Below are 6868 nucleotides of genomic sequence, written 5' to 3'. Positions count from 1 at the left end.
CTTCAAATATCGGCTTAAACAAAAAATGGCTGATAGGGCTAGGCATGCAGGGGGAACAGGTGGGGGTCCCACCCCTGTGTCACTTGAGCTCACGGATTTGGAGGAGCTGGCCCAGGGGTGTGTGCAGGATGAGGAGGTGTTTGGCGTGTCGAACATGGATACCGACATGCCAGACTTTGCGGCTCCTCATGTTGCCCAAGGTAAATGTTGTAATGTTAACAACTCAGAAATGTGTTTTGTAAAATATCTCGTTTTGAATTTGAATCTTTTCTCTTTTTTCACACAGAGACACAGGCGGATGAGTCTGATCCAGAGGAGAGCTTTGGCCACAGAATTTCTTCTGGCTCTGCAGGGGAGGAAGCAGTAGAACCGGCTGGGGACCCTGTGGCAGACAGTCCAGGGCATTTACCCTCGCAGGCAGTGGCCCTCCTCACTGATCTCAATGTTAGAACGGATCAGCACACCGAAATTCTGCTGAGGATGGACACCAATCTGCTACGGGTGGCGGACGCCCTGGAGCAAAATACTGCAGCCAACGTGAGAATTGCAAATGCCCTGGCGGAAAATACTGGGGTAAACATAAGAATTGCAAATGCCCTGGAGCAGCTCGTTCGCCCTTCCTGCCGGAACATCAGGACCCTCCAACAACACCCATCCCTCCAAATGTGCCTAGCCCTATGCCTAGTCCAGAGGCAAAAACATCTGCCTCTGGCCAGGCCAGCCGAAGGAGCTCCTGGGCCCGTTCCGGCTCCCTCCAATCCCCGGCCAAAAGGCCTAAAAGGCGATGACAGCACTGGCTAATTACTCCACAATCCATCTCTGTGTTTGCACCATATTCCTTCATGACAACAACCTCCCTCTCCTTTCTTGTGAATTTTTTTTTTTTTTTTTTTAAAGTTCAAATGCCACTTATTTTGTGTGTGTGGGCCAAATCATTTTTAAGTTTTTTTTCCTTATTAAAAATATGTTTATGGCAAAAAAAAAAAAAATGGACACAATCATTTAATAAAATTATGCTAAAAATCTGCAAATTTCTGTTGATGATTTATTCCAAAACGGGATAAAAGGTAATCCCTCAAACAAACTTAGAAACAATACAACGGAAATAGAAACATTTAATTTAGGAAAACAAAACAAGGGTTAAAAACAATTTATGAGTTTGAATTAACACTTAGCAAAAAACAAAAGGACGATTGGTTTCTTGTCCTCCAAAAAAAGAAGCAAATAAAAAAACATGCGTACAATATTGTTTCCATAAAAAAGAAACACTTACAAATATTTTGAAAGCCCCAATAAAAAAAAAAATTGTTAGCTAATTGATTGTATGACCCAGAAATTAGCAGCTGAGTTCACCTGCGTTCGGATTTTAGCTACTAAAAAAACTCTATTTCCTAAACACCTTACAAGCACATTTGCAATTAAAAGATGATTGTTTTTGTGGCCTCAATTGATAAATCGCTACACCATCGATGATCCCAGGGAAGTACGAAGAGTCCATCGTCATTGTGGTAGACTATACCAGACCACAAGCTGAGCAAGCAGTCTTAATGGATATTGGATGAGACAGTGACGTATCACTTGTTCCGTTCACATTTGGCACTCGCATAAGATAATTTATGTACACCCACAAAATGCCTCGACATGCCTGCATTTTTTTCAATCTCCACCCCCGTCACCACCCCAAAACGGACAATTCTGTCAATCACATTTGACATGTCACTTCCTGTTCGCTGTGTCTACGATCGACTGAAAAATGACCGCAATCAGACGTACGCACATGCGCACTGTTACACCGACGCATGCGTGGTTGTACAACATCGACTGACTACGAACGAGCGGCCGCTTACGAGCGGCTCTGAATCAGGCCCTCTGTCCAATCTGGCTGGTTGGAATGAAAACCTGGTAATGTATGGGAGCAAATGACAGTCAATCATATAGTTTTAAACACTGAAAAAAGGACAAAAAAAATTGCTCAAATTGGTTAAATATGTGTGTTTTAACTTTTAACCAATTTGTCTGAACAACCATTTTTGTCTATTTTCCAGTGTTTGTGAGCAAATGGACGATAGTCATTTGCTCCCATTCATTACCAGGTTTTCATTCCAACCAGCCAGATTGGACAGAGGCCCTGATTCAGAGCCGGACGCTCTGACAGAGCGCTCGCTCTGAATCAGGGCCGGGCTATTTTTTTTTTTTGAACAGCCTCCTGGCCGCTCGCATAGCTGTGGGTGACCACCCACAGCTATAGCGAGCAGGCAGGAAGATGGCCGCAATGGTCAAGACCATCGCGACCATCGGGCTTGCGACGAATCCCTTGTGGTAGGGTCTCGTTGCCGCAGGCCCTAGAGTGCTTTCGGCTCAAACAGAGCCGAAAGCACTCCCACTGACATCACTTGTGATGTCAGTGGGGCCGGCCCTAGACGGTAGGAGTTCCCATGGGAACGCCTCCATCTGGGCAGCCACACCCTCGGCATGCCCACCTAAGGGGGCGTGCTGTCACTCACCATCGACAGCCCGCCCCCATTGGTACGAGACCCGGAGCGACGGATTGCGCATGCGCACTGGGCCACCATCGAGCGGGTCTGAATCAGGCCCAGATATCTGACAGAAAATTGTATAGTGGATGCCCAGCTTTAGTCAAAAAATATTGGTGTTTATGTATCAAACAGTGAAAAGTGTGGAGAAGAGGACCAGTGGAGAAGTTGCCAATAGCAACCAATCAGCTCCTACCTATTATTTTATAGACTGTATTTGATAAATGCTTCCCCACTGGTTCACTTATCACAGCTTGATACATAAACCGCTCTGTCTGTATTTTACATGTTGTAGCAAATTATCACTTGTTTGTGTTCGCCCCTTTTAAAACATTGAGATTAACAGTTAAATAACTTATAACACATGTGGTATAAGTTTACATCATCTACACATAATGATGTTTAAAGCCAAATGTTTACATAATACAGAAAAGCAAATCATATACTATATAAGATGCTTTGGGGGGGCAGATAGTTTTAGTACACTTGGGGGCTGGGGCTTAGGTGGACGCACGTGTCACCAAAAAATAATCTCTAAAAAGCTGCATGTAAGAATAGTGTATCTACACTTGGATGCTGACTTGAAGGAAGTGCTCTGCGCCAATAATACTAGAACCAGGTTTAAGTCCTTACACCGATAATCAGGAGAAAAAGATTGTTTACACTTAAAGGTTCTAAAATGTACATTAAAATACACTCAAAAAACAATATAATATATGCACAATCAATGAAGATCCACATACCTGCCCCACATCACCTCCACATACCTGTCCCAGATCATTTACACCTCCACATACCTATCACACATTATTTACACCCCCACATACCTGTCCCACATCATTTACACCTCCACATACCTGTCCCACATAATTTACACCTCCACATACCTGCCCCATCATTTACACCCCACATACCTGTCCCACATCATTTACACCTCCACATACCTGTCCCATATCATTTACACCTCCACATACCTGTCCTCATCATTTACACCCCCACATACCTGTCCCACATCATTTACACCTCCACATACTGTACCTGTCCCACATAATTTACCCCTCCACATACCTGTCCCACATCATTTACACCTCCACATACTGTACCTGTCCCACATCATTTACCCCTCCACATACCTGTCCCACATCATTTACACCTCCACATACTGTACCTGTCCCACATAATTTACCCCTCCACATACCTGTCCCACATCATTTACACCTCCACATACTGTACCTGTCCCACATCATTTACACCTCCACATACCTGCCCCACATTACCTCCACATACCTGCCCCACATCACCTCCACATACCTGTCCCACATCATTTACACCTCCACATACCTATCACACATTATTTACACCTCCACATACCTGCCCCACATAATTTACCCCTCCACATACCTGTCCCACATCATTTACCCCTCCACATAATTGTTCCACATCATTTATACCTCCACATACCTATCACGCATTATTTACACCTCCAAGTACCTGCCCCACATCACCTCCACATACTTATCACACATTATTTACACCTCCATATACCTGTCCCACATCATTTACACCTTCACATACCTGTCCCACATCATTTACACCTCCACATACACTACCGTTCAAAAGTTTGGGGTCACCCAGACAATTTCGTGTTTTAAATGAAAACTGACTCTTATTTATCAAATGAGTTGCAAAATGAATAGAACATATTGGCCCTGATTCAGAGCCGGACGCTCTGACCAGAGCGCTCGCTCTGAATCAGGGCCCACCTCCATTAAAATGGAGCGTCCTCCTGGACGCTCGTATAGCTGTGGGTCACCACCCACAGCATATACGAGCGTCCAACAAGATGGTCGTGATGGTCTTGACCATCGCGACCATCGGACTTGCGAGTGAAACACTGTGGTCGGGTTTCTCAACCGCAAGCCCTGGAGTGATTTTGGCTCTATCAGAGCTAAATTTTGTCCTTCAAACTCTGCTTTCGTCAAAGAATGCTCCTTTTGCAGCAATTACAGCATTGCAGACCTTTGGCATTCTAGCTGTTAATTTGTTGAGGTAATCTGAAGAAATTTCACCCCACACTTCCTGAAGCACCTCCCACAAGTTGGATTTGCTTGATGGGCACTTCTTGCGTACCATACGGTCAAGCTGCTCCCAAAACAGCTCAATGGGGTTGAGATCTGGTGACTGCGCTGGCCACTCCATTACAGACAGAATACCAGCTGCCTGCTTCTTCTCTAAATAGCTCTTGCATAATTTGGAGGCGTGCTTTGGGTCATTGTCTTGTTGGAGGAGGAAATTGGCTCCAATCAAGCGCTGTCCATAGGGTATGGCATGGCTTTGCAAAATGGAGTGATAGCCTTCCTTATTCAAAATCCCTGTTACCTTGTACAAATCTCCCACTTTACCAGCACCAAAGCAGCCCCAGACCATCACATTACCTCCACCATGCTTGACAGATGGCGTCAGGCACTCTTCCAGCATCTTTTCACTTGTTCTGCATCTCACAAATGTTCTTCTGTGTGATCCAAACACCTCAAACTTTGTCTGTCCATAACACTTTTTTCCAATCTTCCTCTGTCCAATGTCTGTGTTCTTTTGCACATATTAATCTTTTCCTTTTATTGGCCAGATATGGCTTTTCCCTTGCCACTCTGCCTAGAAGGCCAGCATCCCGGAGTCGCCTCTTCACTGTAGATGTTGACACTGGCATTTTGCGGGTACCATTTAATGAAGCTGTCAGTTGAGGACTTGTAAGGCATCTATTTCTCAAACTAGAGACTCTCATGTACTTGTCTTCTTGCACGGTTGTGCACCAGGGCCTCCCACTTCTCTTTCTACTCAGGTTTGAGCCTGTTTGTGCTGTTCTCTTAAGGGAGTAGTACACACCGTTGTAGGAAATGTTCAGTTTCTTGGCAATTTGTCACATGGAATAGCCTTCATTCCTAAGAACAAGAATAGACTGTCGAGTTTCACATGAAAGTTCTCTTTTCTGGCCATTTGGAGAGTATAATCGAACCCATAAATGCAATGCTCCAGATACTCAACTAGCTCAAAGGAAGGCCAGATTTATAGCTTCTCTAACAAGCAAACCCATTTTCAGCTGTGCTAACATAATTGCAGAAGGGCTTTCAAGGGTTTTCTAATCATCCATTAGTCTTCTAATGCGCTTAGCAAACACAATGTACCATTAGAACACTGGAGTGATGGTTGCTGGAAATGGGCCTCTATACACCTATGTAGATATTCCTTTAAAAAACACGTTTGCAGCTAGTATAGTCATTTACCGCATTAACAATGTATAGAGTATATTTCTGATTAATGTAATATTATCTTCATTAAAAAAAAATGCTTTTCTTTAAAAAAAAAGGAAATTTGTAAGTGATCCCGACTTTTACACAGTAGTGTACCTGTCCCAAATCATTTACCCCTCTACATAGCTGTCCCACATCTTTTACACCTCCACATACCTGTCCTACATCAAATACACCTCCACGTACCTGTCCTACATCATTTACACCTCCACATACCTGTCCCACATAATTTACACCTCCACATACCTGTCACACATCATTTACACCTCCACATACCTGTCCCACATCATTTACACCTCCACATACCTGTCCTACATCATATACACCTCCACGTACCTGTCCTACATCATTTACACCTCCACATACCTGTCACACATCATTTACACCTCCACATACCTGTTCAACATAATTTACACCTCCACATACCTGTCTCACATCATTTACACCTCCACATACCTGTTCAACATCATTTACACCTAGACATACCTGTTCAACATCATTTACACCTCCACATACCTGTCGTACATCATTTACACCTCCACATACCTGTCCCACATCATATACACCTCCACGTACCTGTCCTACATTATTAATACCTCCACATATCTGTCCCTCATCATTTACACCTCCACATACCTGTTGCACATCATTTACACCTTCACATACCTGTCCCACCTAGTTAAACTCATTATTAAGCATTTTGAGAATTTTACCTGAAAACTGACATGTCTTTATGGGGCAAATTATTCTAATTAAAATCCACCAATTGGATGATTATTCATTAGGAGGGGCGTACCAGAGGTTCTGCACTATGGGCCTGATTCAGAGCCGGACGCTATTTGCGGTCGTTCGTCCAGAAAATAGGGGTGGCTATTCAAATGAACCGTTTGCTCTTTGCGGTCTGTTCACGCCTCTATGTCTGAACGAGCGAACAAAACTTGCTGTCGTTTTTTAAAAAAATACGCCCCCTGGCCGCTCGCATCCTACATCGACCAGCGTATGAACTGCTCACTATTCTTGTGGTTG

Source organism: Taudactylus pleione, unplaced genomic scaffold, assembly GCF_031769625.1.
Source record: "Taudactylus pleione unplaced genomic scaffold, aTauple2 ptg000792l, whole genome shotgun sequence".
Classification (NCBI taxonomy): domain Eukaryota; kingdom Metazoa; phylum Chordata; class Amphibia; order Anura; family Myobatrachidae; genus Taudactylus; species Taudactylus pleione.
This window is presented reverse-complemented; position numbering follows the sequence as displayed.